The sequence below is a fragment of the Agelaius tricolor genome, unplaced genomic scaffold, assembly GCF_023055355.1.
Source record: "Agelaius tricolor isolate 1412-34295 unplaced genomic scaffold, bAgeTri1.0.p SCAF_32, whole genome shotgun sequence".
Lineage (NCBI taxonomy): Eukaryota > Metazoa > Chordata > Aves > Passeriformes > Icteridae > Agelaius > Agelaius tricolor.
This window is the reverse complement of record NW_027269292.1, coordinates 4,866,224-4,885,157: the sequence shown is the minus strand read 5'-3', so window position 1 is coordinate 4,885,157 and position 18,934 is coordinate 4,866,224.

The window sequence follows — 18,934 nt, the reverse complement described above, 5'->3', positions numbered from 1 at the left end:
TATATATACACATATATATGTATATATGTATATATCTATACATATCTATGTGTGTATATATATATATATATATACATATACATATATATGTGTATATATATATACACATATATATAAAGAATTTCCAAATACAGAGTCAAGGATTCTTTTCAATCTCAGATTATTATATATATATATATATATATATATAATATATATCAGATATTATATATATGTCTATATCTATACATATCTTTGTATATCTATTTATATATATGTATATATATATAAACAATTTCCAAATACAGAGCCAAGGACTCTTTTCAGTCTCTTTTCTGAGATTCTGTGAGTCTATTTTATATATATATATATATCAAGGGCTCTTTTCAATCCCTTTCTCAGAGACTCTGTGAATGTAAGATTATATAAAGCTTCTACACTTAAAAACACAACAACCACAAAACTTCTTCCTACACACAGAGTAGTTGATGCAGTAATAACCAATAAATACAAGACACAAAAACATACAGAAAATACCAATAAATAATCACTGCATTACAGAGCCCACAGCCTCAGGGGCAGGGAATAAAAAGTTAGCTCATGTACCAGTCTGAATGGGGAAGAGATGAGAATGGGGCACTTTTTTGTGGTTACCTGGGTAAAATGAGTTTTTTTTCTCATATTTGCTGTAGCAATTCTCATCTTTTTACCATGCAGGATCCCTTGCTTAGTGCAATTTATTCAAGACCCAGAAATGGCTACAAAATCACCCTTCTCCACCTCAATTGTTCTTCTTTGGGGTCACTCCAGCACCCCAATGTGTGCTGGTGTTCGCAGGGGTCTCAGGATGAGGGGAGATGTGAATCTTGACTCCATGTTTCAGGAGGCTGATTTATTATTTTATGATATATATCATATTAAAAGAAAATGACACACCAAAACTATACCAAAAGAATAGAAGAAAGGGTTTCATCAGAAGGCTGGCAAGGAAAAAGAATGGAATGATAATAAAATCTTGTGGCTGAGCAGAGAGTCCGAGACAGTTGGACTGTGATTGGCCATTAATTAAAAACAACCACATGAGCCCAATCCCAGATGCACCTGTTGCATTCCACAGCAGCAGATAAAAAATTATTGTTTACATTTTGTTTCTGAAGCCTCTCAGCTTCTCAAGAGAAAAATCCTAACAAAAGAATTTTTCATAAAACATGACAGTGACACCTTTCTTCCAGGCTGAGCCCCTTTCCCAGCTCCCTCAGCCTCTCCTGGGGCTCCAGACCCTTCTCCACCTCAATTATTCATTTTTGGGGTCACTCCAGCACCCCAGTGTCCATGGATAATATCCACTCTACTCCATGGAGCTCAGTTTCTCCTCCCTTGTGAAAAACACGGATTTTAAACACCAGGAGTTCTTCATGCCCCCAGCACTGGGCTCTTGAGCTGCTTTACCAGCACAGGGCCAGGAATTCGTCTCCAGCCTGAACTGCCTCAGTTAATGAGGTGGACACACATTAGCCCTGGTGCTGAGCTGCTGCAGGAGGGTTTTTGATGTTGTTGAACAGCTGCTGGATGCTGCCCCTGAGGGAAATCCACCCCTGGGTTGTGTTTGGGGTTGTAAAGCTCTTTGTGGTCACCCCAGCACCCCAATATCCATGGATAATATCCACTACACTCCATGGAGCTCAGTTTCTCCTCCTGTGTGAAAAACACGGATTTTAAACACCAGGAGTTCCTCATGCCCCCAGCACTGGGCTCTCGAGCTGCTTTGCCAGCACAGGGCCAGGAATTCATCTCCAGCCTGAACTGCCTCAGTTAATGAGGTGGGCACACGTTAGCCCTGGTGCTGAGCTGCTGCAGGGGGTGTTGGATGTTGTTGAACAGCTGCTGGATGCTGCCCCTGAGGGAAATCCACCCCCGGGTTGTGTTTGGGGTTGTAAAGTTCTTTGGGGTCACTCCAGCACCCCAATATCCATGGATAATAATCACCACTACTCCATGGAGCTCAGTTTCTCCTCCTGTGTGAAAAACATGGATTTTAAACACCAGGAGTTCTTCATGCCCCCAGCACTGGGCTCTTGAGCTGCTTTACCAGCACAGGGCCAGGAATTCATCTCCAGCCTGAACTGCCTCAGTTAATGAGGTGGACACACGTTAGCCCTGGTGCTGAGCTGCTGCAGGGGGTGTTGGATGTAAACAGCTGCTGGATGCTGCCCCTGAGGGAAATCCACCCCCAGGTTGTGTTTGGGGTTGTAGAGTTCTTTGGGGTCACTCCAGCACCCCAATATCCATGGACAATATCCACTATGCTCCATGGAGCTCAGTTTCTCCTCCCTTGTGTAAAACACAGATTTTAAACACCAGGAGTTCCTCATGCCCCCGGTACTGGGCTGCTTTGCCAGCACAGGGCCAGGAATTCATCTCCAGCCTGAACTGCCTCAGTTAATGAGGTGGACACAGGTTAGCCCTGGTGCTGAGCTGCTGCAGGGGGGGTTTTTGATGTTGTTGAACAGCTGCTGGATGCTGCCCCTGAGGGAAATCCACCCCTGGGTTGTGTTTGGGGTTGTAAAGCTCTTTGTGGTCACCCCAGCACCCCAATATCCATGGATAATATCCACTACCCTCCATGGAGCTCAGTTTCTCCTCCCTTGTGAAAAACACAGATTTTAAACACCAGGAGTTCCTCATGCCCCCAGCACTGGGCTCTCGAGCTGCTTTGCCAGCACAGGGCCAGGAATTCGTCTCCAGCCTGAACTGCCTCAGTTAATGAGGTGGGCACACGTTAGCCCTGGTGCTGAGCTGCTGCAGGGGGGGTTTTGATGTTGTTGAACAGCTCCTGGATGCTGCCCCTGAGGGAAATCCACCCCCAGGTTGTGTTTGGGGTTGTAAAGTTCCCAGCGGTGCTGGGGGAACAGCAGAGCCGCGGAGCTGCTCTGAATTATTCACAATGTTCAGTCACACAGAACAAGGACATAAAGGCAGGGGTCAGGTGCTGGCTGGGCAGGGACAGGGGCACAGGGCACCCCCAGGGCAAGGGCTGCTGCTGGGACCTTCATTAGCATTTTATTAATTAGCAACTGCCCTCTGGCATGTGCAACCACCTGCATCCAGACAGCTCAAAAATCGTGTAACCCCTGCAGAGGCTGGGCACAGGCAGTGGGAGGTTCTGGGAGAGATCTGCAAGGAATACAGGACCTGGAGTTATGGATGTTGGGGAAAATTCAGAATTTTTCTTACTCAAATACTTTTGGAAAAATCCCCAACATTCTGTTCCTCAGTAACACCTGAGAATAGGGACCAGGGGTTCAGTAGGACCAAGGGGTCAGCTCTGAGGTAGGCAAGGGCTGGGCTATTTCTATTTATCAATATCCCATCTCAACCCCCTGTTGAATATTTAGGATTTCCATGGCAACATATTTGTTGGTGAAAATTCAGAATTTTTCTTACTCAAATACTTTTGGAAAAAACCTAACTTTCTGATTCTAACACCTGTAGGACCAAGGGGTCAGCTCTGATGATGGCAAGGGCTGGGCTATTTCTATTTATCAATATCCCATCTCAACCCCCTGTTGAATATTTAGGATTTCCGTGGTAACATATTTGTTGGCGAAAATTCAGAATTTTTCTTGCTCAAACACTTTTCAAAAAACCCTCCACTTTCTATGCCTCAGTAACACCTGTAGGACCAAGAGCTCAGCTGTGAGGCTGGCAAGGGCTGGGCTATTTATTAAATAACCCATCTGAACCACCTGTTGAGGGCTGAAGATTTAGGATTTCTGTGGTAACATATTTGTTGGTAAAAATTCAGAATTTTTCTTGCTCAAACACTTTTCAAAAAACCCTCCACTTTCTATGCCTCAGTAACACCTGTAGGACCAAGAGCTCAGCTGTGAGGCTGGCAAGGGCTGGGCTGTTTCTATTTATTAAATAACCCATCTGAACCACCTGTTGAGGGCTGAAGATTTAGGATTTCTGTGGTAACATATTTGTTGGCAAAAATTCAGAATTTTTCTTGCTCAAAGACTTTTCAAAAAACCCTCAACTTTTTATGCCTCAGTAACACCTGTAGGACCAAGGGCTCAGCTGTGAGGCCGGCAAGGGCTGGGCTGTTTCTATGTATTAAATAACCCATCTGAACCACCTGTTGAGGGCTGAAGATTTAGGATTTCTGTGGTAACATATTTGTTGGCAAAAATTCAGAATTTTTCTTGCTCAAACACTTTTCAAAAAAACCCCAACTTTCTGTTCTTCATATCACCTGTAGGACCGAGGGCTCAGCAAGGGCTGGGCTATTTTTATTTATCAAGAACCCATCTGAACTCCCCACTGAGGGCTGAATATTTAGGATTTGCGTGCTAACGTATTTCTGAGCCCCTCTTCCAGCCAGGCTGAGGCTTGTCAGCTGATCCAGGGGTGCTGGAGGTGGCAGCTGAATTTATTCAAGCAATCACATTCTCCTTGCCAAGGCTAATGCCCATGAATAGGGAGCCAGAGTTGACAGGGATTCCATCCCCATGAACATGGATAATGTTCCAGCCCTGGAGAGCAGCATTTAATTGATGAGTGGGATTATATTTACACAGCAATTATAACAAAGTCAAGGTTGGCTTTCTGGGAAAGGCTGTTTGCTTTGTCCTCGCTGCCTGGTTGTCCAGGAAAGCTTTTCCTTTATGAAGGAGCAAAAAAAAAAAAAGAAAAGAAAAATGAGAGCAAATGCACTCAGCTCTTTTCATAGCCTGCAAATAGCCCATGAAGGCACCCCAGGAGCCACGCTGGGGTTGCCTTGGCTACCTCCATTAATTTACCCCATTCTAACAGGGATGCTGATTGTTTACCCACTGAGGAATTAATAGTCAGGCCCTGCTATCCTCAGATGGCTGCTCAGGGCCAATGTAAAATGAATTAGGGCTCATTGTAAATCCCTAAAATGGATAAGGGCTCATTGTAAATCCCACATGAGTCAATGGGCAGCTCTGTCCCTGTTCCCTGCAGAGCTGGAATTAGCCAGCCCCGCTGCCCTGCTCTGAAATATGGATTTTTTTTGTCCTCAAGGCACCTCTGCAAGGCAAGGTAAAGGCACAGACTCAGGTCAGGGGTGGAAAGCTGGGGAGGTGACCTCAGAATCACCCAGAACTCCTGGTCCTTGCTGTCCCTGCAGTCTGGATTTGTCTCCATGGGTAGTGGGATGTGCAGAGGGGGGAGGACCCTGCCTGGGGTTGGTCCAGCTTGGAGCTGGGTGCAGGGAAGCAGCTGGAGCTGGAAACTGGGAGGTGATTTCACATCTTGTGTAGTCACACAGACCAACAGCTGCATTCAGGTGCATTTTGATGGGGCCTAGCTGGAATTAAGGAATGGAATTAAAAGGCTTTGGAAATAGGAGGAGCTCAGAGCATCCCTGGCCTCTGGCAAGACAGGCAGAAATGTGCAGGAGATGCCCAGAGAGCACCTGCAGAGCCTGGGGGGAGAAAAGCTGGGGTCAGCAGCCCAAAGCCCAGTGCCACACTCACCCTTCCTCAGGGACAGACACCGGGAATCCTGACTTCCCAAATGGTCAGGAATGTTTATCCTGACATCCCAAATGGTCAGGAACGTTTACCCTGACATCCCCAAATGGTCAGGAACGTTTACCCTGACATCCCAAATGGTCAGGAACATTTATCCTGACATCCCAAATGGTCAGGAATGTTTATCCTGACATTCCCAAATGGTCAGGAACGTTTATCCTGACATCCCCAAATGGTCAGGAACGTTTACCCTGACATCCCAAATGGTCAGGAACATTTATCCTGACATCCCAAATGGTCAGGAGCATTTATCCTGACATCCCAAATATAACCATTTACCCTAACATCCCAAATGGTCAGGAACATTTACCCTGACTTCTCAAATGGTCAGGAACATTTACCCTGACATTCCCAAATGGTCAGGAGCATTTATCCTGACATCCCAAATATAACCATTTACCCTGACATTCCCAAATGGTCAGGAACATTTACCCTGACATTCCCAAATGGTCAGGAGCGTTTATCCTGACATTCCCAAATATAACCATCTACCCTGACATCCCAAATGGTCAGGAACGTTTATCCTGACATTCCCAAATATAACCATCTACCCTGACATCCCAAATGGTCAGGAGCATTTATCCTGACATCCCAAATATAACCATTTACCCTGACATTCCCAAATGGTCAGGAACATTTACCCTGACATTCCCAAATGGTCAGGAGCGTTTATCCTGACATTCCCAAATATAACCATCTACCCTGACATCCCAAATGGTCAGGAACGTTTATCCTGACATTCCCAAATATAACCATCTACCCTGACATCCCAAATGGTCAGGAACGTTTATCCTCACATTCCCAAATATAACCATTTACCCTGACATCCCAAATGGTCAGGAACGTTTATCCTGACATCCCAAATGGTCAGGAAAATTTACCCTGACATCCCAAATGGTCAGGAGCATTTATCCTGACTTCCCAAATGGTCAGGAACGTTTATCCTGACATCCCAAATGGTCAGGAAAATTTACCCTGACATCCCAAATGGTCAGGAACATTTCTCCTTCTCTTCAAGTCTGAATTCAGTGTGGTTTAGGTCCATTTCGTTGCTGCAGAGGGGGAATATCCCTACATGGCTTATCCTGTGCCAGACACAGGGAAAACCACCTGGGTGTCTTGAGCTTTTTACCACAAAAAGAGCTTTTTACCACAAAAAGAGCTTTTTACCACAAAAAGAGCTTTTTTTTTTCTCCCCTCATAGCCCAAGCTGAGTCCTGACATGGAAATTTTCTCCTCAGCTGCCATTAGAATTAACTTGTTGACATCATTAGCAGAGCACATAACAGATAGCTGAACTGCTCTGATATTTATCTTCAGGTCAACAGCCCTTGAGACTCCAGAGGCAAATTAGAAAAAAGCAAAGGCTCTTTATTAGTAGAACTTAATTTAACAGTATTCAAACTTCATTTAGGAGTTAAAAAAAAAATGACCCTTCTTAATGCAGTCTTGCTTTATAAAGTATGGAGTAAGAATATTAGATTAGTTTGATCCTGGTTCCTATTATGCACCACAGTAGATGAGAATGCACAAATTCCCTCCCTGAGCTGGGACTCTGGGATGTCAAATCAAAGCCCAGGTGCTCCACAACCCATTTCCTTTCCTCAGTGTTTTATGTTTCCTAGCCCTGTAATTCTCCCCAGGAAACCAGCAGAAATCTTAATTTCTTCTCCCCCCTCCCTGCCCCAGGTAACAGCTCTGGTGATTTAAACAATCAAGCACATGTTCTTACACTGTCTGCACCTCCTGCTCGCCAGAAACGGGGATGTGGGGAGGAAAAGCGTGGAGGAAAGGAAAGGAAATGGCATTAACCTTTTCCAGCTGATAAATAAGGGCTCTATTCAGCTGCAGTAATCCACATCCTTCCCTAGAGATCCTCTTAATGTAATACCTAAGGGTTCAGGTAATTTCACATTATTTCCACGCTGGCCAGCTGATTTCTTGGTGAATTATTCAGTCCCTGTGCATATGGAACAGGACTGGAGCCCTCCTGTCATTCCCAACCCCTCTCAGATGTGCCAGAGGCTCTGTGACACCCCCAGGGCTTTTCTGTCCCCCCAAACAGGGGGTTTTGTGCTGATTGTTGTGGGACCACCACTCTGTGAGCCCTGAATGTCCCAGGAGCTGCTGTTCTCTGCAGGGAGCTCTCCCTGCCCAGTCCAACATTCAGCACCTGCAGATTTTATGGGATTAAAAGGCAGTTTGAGCTTGGAATGGGTGGAAATTCAGAGCAGCAGCCTCAGCCAGGTCACACAAAGGGTTCTGCAGGTGTTTGCTGGGGTTTGAGGTGATGGCTCGGGATCAGTGGCCACTGCAGGGTGGGTTGAGGGATCCACACTCTAAAGGATAAAATCTGGGGAATGAATTGTGGGTTTTTCCCCTTTGTCCCTTTGCAGTACACAGATGGCTCCAGTGCCTGCCCAGCTGGAGCAGCCCAAGGAGCCTGTGCAGACCAGGGATGTGTGCAGCCATTGAGGGAGGGAGCCAGGGAGCACAGATCCCCTTGGAAACACGGGGTTTATCTTAGTGTCAGCAACATTAATCCACAAACCCCAGAGGGTTCTGTCCAAAAAGGGGACAGAGGAGTCCTGGAACTTCATGCAAATAAAGGGAGAGGCCATGGGGCATTTCCCTGGGGTCTCTCAAAATTTTTAGAGGATGCAGCCTCCTGTTTATCCTGATTTCCAGCCACATTTCCCTCTCTCTTTCCCCATTTCTGGGGTACTTGAGAGATTCAGACCTTCCAAAACACCCAACACCCCATCTAATGTGTACCCTCCTGGTTTTCTTTGTGTCTCTGTTCTTTTTCCCTAAATCCAGAGATGTGGCACAGTCTTGAGTGAGTAACAGTCTGTGACAATTCCTATGAATTCCAGTCAGTGGAATTCCTGTGGAATTTATTTTTCCCCACATTGCTCCTTTCACCTCTCAGTATCTGGCCTTTTCTACCATCACAGCTTGTTTGTAAGGACATCTCCTTCTCATTCCTTTCAACCCCTCCTCTTCTTATTTTCTCAATAATTGTCTTTACAAACCTTCATTCTCATTGACTTCACTTTTTGTTCCTTTAAATTTTTTTTGCTTTTTCTGTTCCTTTTTTAACTTTTTGTTCCTGGGTCCTTTTTTGGTTTTGGAATTATTCACAGTGACATCATTTCAATGGATGTTGATGGGCATAGATGGACACGGGATGGACATGGATGGACAGGGATGGGCACAGGAAGGGTGCGGGTTGGACACGGACAGACACAGATGGACACGGGATGGACACGAATGGACATAGATGGACATGGGATGGACATGGGATGGACACAGGATGGACACAGGATGGACATGAGTCAGATATGGGATGGGACACAGATGGACATGGATGGATATGGGATGGACACAGATGGACACGGGATGGGCACAGATGGGCATGGATGGACACAGATGGACATGGATGGGCACAGATGGACATGGATGGATATGGGATGGACACAGATGGACACAGGATGGACACAGATGGACATGGATGGACACAGATGGACATGGATGGATATGGGATGGACACAGATGGACACAAATGGACACAGATGGACATGGATGGACACAAATGGACACAGATGGACACAGATGGACACAAATGGACATAGATGGACATGGGATGGACACAGATGGACACGGGATGGACACGAATGGACATGGATGGATATGGGATGGACACAGGATGGGCACAGATGGGCACAGATGGACATGGGATGGACACAGATGGACATAGATGGATATTGGATGGACACAGATGGACACGGGATGGACACAGATGGACACAGGATGGACACAGATGGACATGGTGGATATGGGACGGACACAGATGGATACAGGATGGACCCAGATGGGCACAGATGGACACAGATGGACATGGGATGGACACAGATGGACATGGGATGGACACGAATGGACATGGATGGGAACAGATAGACATGGATGGATATGGGATGGACATGGATGGACACGGGATGGATACGAATGGACACGGGATGGACACGGGATGGACACGGACGGACAGAGATGGACCCAGACGGACACGGATGGACAGAGATGGACCCAGATGGACACGGATGGACAGAGATAGACACGGACGGACAGAGATGGACCCAGACGGACACGGACGGACACGGACAGACGCGGGACGGGCACGGGCGCTCCGGCGCTATCCCTTCAGCACCACGGCGGCTCCGCAGCCCCGAGCGGGAGCGGCTCCGGCAGCGCCGCAGGGAAAGCCCCGACACCCCCCGGCCCCGGCGGGAGCAGCTCAAGCGAAATAATTAAAAAAAAAAAAAAAACCTTCTCGCGGTTCGGGTTTCGTGTGGGTTTGTGCAGGAAAACAAATTAACCTAAGAGGATTTGGGGAATTCGAGCCGGCAGCAAAAGACAAGGTGGAAGTGTCTGAGTTCTGAAAATGTGCCCAAGGCCCCGACTGGCAAATCCTTTCTCTGAATGCTCTCGCTAAGCCCTTTCATCAGCAATAAAAGAATACAGAGAAAAGGTAGAAAAGGTGCTTTTTTTTGCTGCAGAAAAGATTACCTGGAAATTCTTTTCAGTAAAATATTGGTTGTGCTTTCTCCTTAAAAAAATGCTTCTGTTCATAGAATTATATCAGAAGAAAACTTAGAAGCCACTTATCTGTGGATCTGATCTGGTATTTCAATAAAACTGTCATTTGGTTTAATGAAGGTTGGAATTAATTTGTTCAAGACATATCTCTAGAACATTATTCATTAATTTTGGGCTGAGACTATTTCTTAAAATCATGGAATGGTTTGGGTTGGAAGGGACCCTAAAGTTCATCCCAAGAGAGAGGGAATTTCTAAACACTGTTAGAAATGTTTGCTTAAAGACCTGGATTTCTCTTCCTCTGCTAGTTTGTCATTTACTTTTGGCAACTTTCAAGTCTTTGTGCTGAACGAAGCAAAGAATTGTGCAGAGTAGATTAAGAATTAAAAAAAAAAAAATCTCCATCAAGAAGGGCTGAGAAACAGGAGCAGGGAAATGTTCTTGCCACACAAAGCACCCTCACATCATGAGCACAAAAACTCAACATTTCATGTGCTCCAATCCCATCTTGGTGCACTTTAAAAATCCTAATTTTTAAGATCTCTAAATGATATTTCAGTGTATTCTGTGTGATATTTTGTGTGTTCTGTGCATTGCAGCGGCTTCCAAAAGGGTGTGAGACAATCTTATCTGCATCAATAATCTGCATTTTATTTATTCTGTGTTTCAAAACATAAGAACAATTTAATGCTCTGTTGGTTTGGTGATGGGGTCTGATTTGGGCTATCAGATGAAGTGCTGTGAAAGCCTCAGGTGCCCTTCCTGAGCACTCCAACAATCACTCCCTGCTCACCCTGGCGTTCTGAGAACTCCTGGGCCAGGTGTCCTGGGACCAAGGGCGGCCTGTCCTTGGTTCCACAGCCACAAAATCAGACAGACACGGCTCAGGCTGCTCAATCCCTCCCTAAATATTTTAACTCTCCTGCTTTTCCACCACCCCAGAGGTGCCTCGGGTGCTTCACCCTCGGATGGAGCAGGGAGTGTTCCTGGCTTTGGGATTCCTGCAGGAAATTTTGGAGTTCCTGTGCAGCTCTGCCAGCAGAGGGGGAGAGCCAGAGACACAGAGCTGAGGTTTCATCCAGCACCCACCCAACTCAGTGGGAATATCCTCAAAAAAAAAGAAGGAAAATCTTCCCAGAAAATCTTTCCAGCTCCACAACCCCACCTCTCCTTGCTCTCTGTTGTAAAGCATTTATCACTTTTTCTGAACAATTAAAAAAAACCAAAAACAACCCAACCTGCAAAAGGCCACGTGTGGCATGAGGAATCACAATGAGGGTGGGAAAAAGCCCTCCTGGAGCAGAACAAAAAGGCCCTGAGCAGCTCTGAGCAGAGGCTGCCTCATGCCCGTAATAAATCTGCATTTGATCGTGAGTTCTAAGTCCTTAAGCACATTGTAGAAATGGGGCAAATCCTCTTTGGGAATTTACTGACTTTAAAAAAAAAAAAGGAAAAGCAACATAATTCCATTTGTTTTAACATCATTAGATGCTGAAAAATAAACCCTGATCATGTCATGGGGTGTGTTTCTGTTGTTATCTGTGCGTTTTAAGGCTTGATTGCTGGGACAAAAAGGAGTTTTGTGCCGTGGAATTATGAGGGAAATCAGCTGGAGTGAGGAATAAAAACCAGCTCCTACTTTGCATTTTTTTCCCCAAGAAAGTCTAAGTTAATTATTGTCAGGATAAGGGCACCGAGCTTGGATGGGGCAGTGCTGCTGGAAAATGAGGTATTTCTGCTCTCTGTTCCTGTGTCCATGAAGGAAAATAAAGTAAAATCTGATATATCCTGTCATTCAGTATCAGCAGCATGGTTTGGGCACTAGCTTCCCCAAAAACCAACCCAAAAAGTCCCCAAAAACCCAACCAACCCCCAACCAAGCAATGAACCAAAACTCCTCCACAGCTCCTGCTGGATGGGGAATTTTGCTGCTGGATCTCACACCTGACCCAAAAATCAAAAAAAAAATCCAACTAAATCACTACCAAGCAAATAACCAGAACCCCTCCCCATCTCCAGGTCCTGCTGGATGGGGATTTTTGCTGGATCTCACACCTGACCCAAAAACTCCCAAAAAACCCAACCAAACCCCAACCAAGCAATGAACTCAAACCCCTCCACAGCTCCAGCTCCTGCTGGATGGGGAATTTTGCTGCTGGATCTCACACCTGACCCAAAAAATCCAAAAACCCAACCAAACCCCAACCAACCAATGAACCAAACTCCTCCACAGCTCCAGGTCCTGCTGGATGGGGAGTTTTGCTGGATCTCACACCTGACCCAAAAACTCCCAAAAAACCCAACCAAACCCCAACCAAGCAATGAACTCAAACCCCTCCACAGCTCCAGGTCCTGCTGGATGGGCAATTTTGCTGCTGGATCTCACACCTGACCCAAAAATCCCAAAAACCCAACTAAACCCCAAACAACCAATGAACCCAAACCCCTCCACAGCTCCAGGTCCTGCTGGATGGGGAATTTTGCTGCTGGATCTCACACACAACCCAAAAATCAGAATAAAAACCAACCAAACCCCAACCAACCAATGAACCCAAACCCCTCCACAGGGCTCCTGCTGGATGGGGAATTTCGCTGCTGGCACTCACACACAACCCAAAAAATCCAAAAAAACCCAACTAAACCCCAAGCAACCAATGAACCCAAATCTCTCCACAGCTCCAGGTCCTGCTGGATGGGGAATTTCGCTGCTGGCACTCACACCAGCAGGGCCAGAAGTTAGCTCAGGCACAAGGAGTTTGTCTGCTTTTAATACGAGCAAAATAGAATTAAACCCCTTCTCTCTTCCCTCATTTTTCTCCAGAGATCCCTGTGGGAAGCTCTTCTTTCACTTTTTGTGCTGAACCCCTTAAGCTCTGGAGCTGAGCTGGGGCAGCTGGGCTGGCCTGAGGGAGGATCCAGGAGCAAGGCCTGGGTTTGTCCCTGCAGGCAGTGTCCTCTCCTGAGGATCCCAGCCCTCCCTGGCCCAGCGGCTCCCTGGCTCCCTGACAAGGTCTGGATCATCAAAGCTCTCCTTGCCCTTTTGATGCCATCATCTGGATTTGCATTTCGTGGCACCCAGAGCAAGCAAATTCCTTTAAAGTCCAATTTATGCTTTGTAGAATTGCCAGATTGGAGGGGGGAAAAAAAAACCGCTCAGGAAATGGAGAAATCTCTGGGCTCTTAACAAACATTAAACTACTGATAAAAAAACCATGACAAATTCATTCTCTGCTGACCCAGGTCACCTTTGAACAGACACAAAGTTCTTTACCACTTTGCCAATTCCCCCATTCTTTTAGAGGCCAGGTTTGTCTTTTATTCTCTTTTTTTTTCTTGTTTATCTCCTAATCTTTGGGTAAATTGCAGCATCTGAATCTGGCCATTGTAGAAAGGGGTTCAAAGCTTCTCACTTAATTCATAGCCAAGGTTTCCATTTCCTCAAATCAGGCAACTCTTCATTTATTTTTTCTGAGTTATGATTTAGATTTTCAGGGTCACTTGGACCTGTAGTGACAATATACCAATAAATACGAATTAATACCACCAATGCTCCCATTCATTCCAGGGCTCTTCAGGGACTGAACCTCTGTAGATGTGGTGGGAGGTTTGGAAATATCCATTGGCCACATTATCATCCCTTGAAAAGGGAATCCTTAAATAAACAGCTGGGGCTGGACTCAGAAAATCAGAGTTTTCCTCAGCAGGCAGAGGACAGAGAGGAGAAGGCACCCAGGACTCCCCAAAGGGTGAATTGGGGCAGAGTTTTCTCTGCCTTCCTGGGGATCACACACATCCTACGGGATTTACTCACAGGGAAAAATGGAATTCTGAGCAGCTGGAGACACAAAGGATTTGGTTCTTTTATTAAATTTTCAAACCCTGTTTTTGTTGGTATTATATATATTATATAATATATATTGTACATATAATTGTACATATAATATATATATAGTACATATATAATATATAATATATATTATATATTATATATGTACTATATTATATATTATACATTATATATTATATATATTATATAGAATATAATATAAAACATGATATAGTAATAAATATAATAGATAAAATAGTATATATAGTATATATAATATATAATATGTATATTTATATATTCTATATAAAATATTTTATAATATTACATATTCTATATAAATTATATTCTATATAAAATCTTGTAGTTTTATTCTATATAAAATATTACACTTTCAAAAATGCATAATATTTGTCTGTTACACAACACAATGATCAGCTACTTTCTGGATGAACTTTCTGCAAGTATCTGTTTAAACTTTCCATCCTCATTCCAATTTCCTTCCTTGCTCTGCTTCAGCTAAAGTTCCATTCTGTTATTTTCCGTGTCAATTTATGTCACAAAAAATAAAGAAATATATTTAAGCAAGTGAATCCTTCCCTCTGCAGACCAGTTTTGAGCCCCCACATAGCACACACATGAAATATTATTTAAAAAACAAATATTCGTGATTTAAAAACAAATCCTCGTGATTTAAAACCAAGTATTCCCGCCACATTGACACAGCAACCAGAACAAATGTGAGATGAGTGTCTCTCTCCTTTTCTGTGCTGTGCTGAGGGAATTTGCCTCAGCAAGAAGTTTCCTGCTAGAATTCACTTTACCCAAGAGCAGAGAGAAAAAATCAAACAATCAATCCTGGAGGGATGTAAGTGGTAGAGCTGGATGGGTGAGCTCAGTGATAGGACTGATGGAAATGGAGATTTTCCCTAGTGCAGTCCTGCATCTCCACAGGGAGAAAAAGACACAAATTTGAGTAGAAAACATGAAAAGATAAAAATTCTTAGGAGAGAAAGAACCAGTTACAGAGACAAGGCTGTTGGTGTGGAGAAAAAAGCACTGGATGTTGCAAAAGGACATGAAATAAAATGATGCAGGCACTGGAATTCTAAGGTAAGAAGAAGGGAAGCTTATTTTCTAACTTGAACATTTATAGATTTTTAAAAGTGACAGTGGATTGGAGGATGGCAGTGCCACCTCTCCAATGACACTGCACAAACAACAGTCTATTAAACTTCTCCTTCTCTAGAGAGGAATGTGAAAACAATAATTATTTACATAAAAGAGCGTAAGAAACTTCATTACAAAAATATAAACATCAGAAAGCTTAGAAGAACTTAAAAGAACAAGGCAACAAACGGAAAAGAGCGTACCAGGGAATAAATAAATAAACTCACAGTGCAAACTCTTTAACTGTGGATACTGACACTTCAAGCTGGGCCAAATTAGGATGAAATCAGCTGGATTTATGCAGTGATTTAATTGAAAAGACTCAGTGAAGCCCAGCTGGCTGCTGCCAGGTTGTTCTGCCCCAAGAGAAGAGCAGACCCAGGAATGTGCAGCCGCTTTGCCCCGTGCCGGAACGGAAAGGACACGAAAGGAGCTTTACCTTAGCTCAGGCTGCCACCAGGGACTTCTCTGGAGCCTCCTCTGTGTCTCCTGCCAGCAGCTGTGCAGAAAAACAGGGGCTGGGTTAATAATAAAGGAAGGCAGGAGCTGTGAACTCCAAAGACTCGGGTTAAACATTGACCCAGGTCCTTGGGAGCGAGGGCTGAGGCACTGCCCGGGGCATCTTGAGGAGGGAACGGTGCCTTGGGAAGGCTGGGCTGGAACAGAGGAGGACAGGGATACAGAATAAAGCAGTGCCCTCGAGTGCCACCACAAAATCTACTGACAGGAGCCTGAGAGTGGCTGCAAAGCTTTGAACTTCATCTGCAGGCACTTCTGGGGCCTGGGGTGAGCTCAAAATGAAAAATGGTTTGATATGGATTTGATATCAGCAACTGATGGAAGGTGTCCCTTGGCAGGGGTTGGAATGAGATGAGTTTTAAGGTCCCTTCCAACCCAATTCTGTCATTCTGTGATTCTGTGAGTGCTGATTTAAGCTTCAGATTTGGTGTTTTGGTGGAGAATTTTAAAGATCAGCTTTGATCTGTTGGAGAGAGTCCAGAGAAGGGTCACTGAGTTGATTTGGGGTGCAGAACTCTGCTCCTGTGAGGAAAGGCCAAGAGAATTGGGGTTGTTCTGATGCCTTGAGGAGGCAGAGCTGGAGCAGAGGCTGGGCAGAGTTCCAGAATAAAGCAGGGATTTATTCAAAGCATCTCCTCCATGGATCCACCTTGGGCAGCACCAGAGCCCAGCCAGGGCTGCACCCAAGATGAACCAAAATGGCCCCAAATTGAACCCAAAATGAACCAAAATTGTCACAAAATGAACCCAAGATGAACCAAAATGGCCCCAAAATGCACGGCCGGGCACGGGGTCTCTCCCTGGGATCAGTTCTGCTCCATTTGCATCTTGCAGTTCATTGTCCCATTCCAGCTTTAGCCCCTGCAGTCCCATCCTTGTTTTTCTCTCTCCAGCCCACGGGGTTTGTGCTCCTGGGCTGAGATTTGGATCATTTGTCCTTGGTGCCCAGCTGGAGCAGGAATTGTTTTGTGTCCCTGCTCTGTGCACAGAGCTCAGCATCCCCTGATGTGAGCCCAGCCCCACCCACTAAAGCAGCACAGAACCTGAAAAATAGAAAATCCAAAACCTGAAGGCATCAGGAACGCCCAGCCTGGTCCTCAGCAGCCTCTTCCCAGCTGGGACACACAGGGCAGGCAGCTGGGGCCACCCTGCCCATCCAGGTGAGGCTTTCAAAGGCATGAAGCAGGAAATTCTCCCAGGTAATAAAAACCCTTCATCATTCAAATGGTTCTGCAAATATTTACCCATGAGATTGGATTTGGAATTAGCCACTGATAGACAACTTTAGAATAAACAGGTTCAGATTTATAGTAGTCTTTTTTTTTTTTTCCTGTAAGAAATGTTTTTTTTCTAGATTAGCATGAGATTAAGGCAAGGACTTCCAGTCTTCACAAGAATTGCAATCTCATTTTCTGTTGAAGTCACAGGCCGTGCCCTTTTCTGTGCTGGTGGAATTTGCCTGAGCAAGAAGTTTTCCTCTAGAATTCCCTTTACCCAAGAGCAGAGAGAAAAAATCCAAGGTGCAGGATGAATGTGAATGGTAGGGCTGGACTGGGTGAGTTCAGTGAAAGGACTGATGGAAATACACAACCTCCCAGAGTCCTTCCTCTCCACGGGGAGAAAAAGATTCCTGGAGGAAGGTAAGGGTGGAGCACAGCCTTCATCCCTACCCAGGAGCTCTGCAGCACTGGAGAATGGTTTCTGAACCATTCAGAATGGTTCCAGCTCCTGCTTCTCCCTTTTCCCATAATGTTCAGGCCTGTTTATTGAGGATTAATTCAGGCACTTGAAGATGAATTAAAACCATTTGGATTTCTGGCTATGGCTCCTGCAATCCCTGCATGGGGACCACGTCTGAAGCTTGGGTAAGAAAGAAGAGAAACCCAAATCTAAAGGATTGAACAGGAGAGTCAAATCTAAAGGATTGAACAGGAATGAGTTGGTCTGAGGTGAAATGTGTCTAAATCCAAGGTGGGTTTGTATTTAGCTGAAAAAAGGCAGGTTTGACTCTTTGATGCCAGCTCAGCTCTCCAGCTCTGCCCTGAGCCAGGAGAGAGGAGCTCAGCTCAGGGCAAAATTCCCTTTTCTGCCTGCCCTGGTGCCCCTCTGGGCTCTGTGAGGTGACTCCAGTCCCTGCCTGGGCATTTCCCTGCCCCAGGTACACTGGAAACCCAGCCCCACTTTGGTGGTTCTGCAATACAAATTAATAACAATAACTCGACTCGACTGCTTGACAAAAAGCAAATAGTACGGAAAAAGCTGTCTTAAATCTTTCTATCCCACTTCCCCAGACCAAAAAAAATCTCCAAATGTTATTTCTTTTGGCAGCTGAAACCTAATCCTACCTTGGTTAACAAAACAGAGAGAACAGGAAGCGCTCTGAAGGAATTTTTCATTCCCTGGGACGTCTTTGATCCCACTCCCCTCCCTTTTCCTATCAGGTAATTTTCAAATCTCAACGTTTCCAGTTAGTCTACAGATCTTCTTGTTTTGTCTACTCCAGGCAAGCCTGATTTAACTTCCATTTCAGGCATGAAAATCTGCCCTGCATCGAGGCTTTGCTGTTGTGTAAGCTGGAACCTGAGAGCTCCAGAATCCAGCAGGGAACCCGACTGAAATTCACAATTTTTTGGTGGAAAACCAATCATGGCTTTGTTTTAGCAGAGGCAAGGGGCATTCAAGCATCACAGAAACCCCAAATAAACCCTTTAAGCATTTTCTCCTGCAGCCAGCACTTTCTGTCACTCAGTTCCACTTCCTGACAAACTGAGGGAATTTTTTTTTTCATCATTTTCCATCTCGATTTTTGTCCATCTGAAATTTGCACAGCTCCAACCAAATTAATGTCTGATTAATATTTGGGGTTCTGGAGGAATGTGTCAAGTCCCACACGGAATGCAAGGCTGCGTCTCTGCCTCAGGCAATGAAACAGTTAAATAAAATATAATTAAATAAAATGTGTTTTAAAATTTATTTCAAATAAAATAAAATAAAATAAAATAAAATAAAGTTAAATACAATACAATGAAATAAAATAAAATAAAATAAAATAAAACGAAATACAATGAAATGAAATAAAATAAAATGAAATGAAATAAAATAAAATAAAATAAAATAAAATAAAATAAAATAAAATAATAAAATAAAATAAAATAATAAAATAATAAAAATATTGATTATTCTGACACAGCTTAATTACCACAGAGCAGCCTCCTGCTCGTGGCAAGTCTGGAGCACTCCAAAGCAGGAGGGGACATAAAAATCATAAAAATGTCACCAAGGT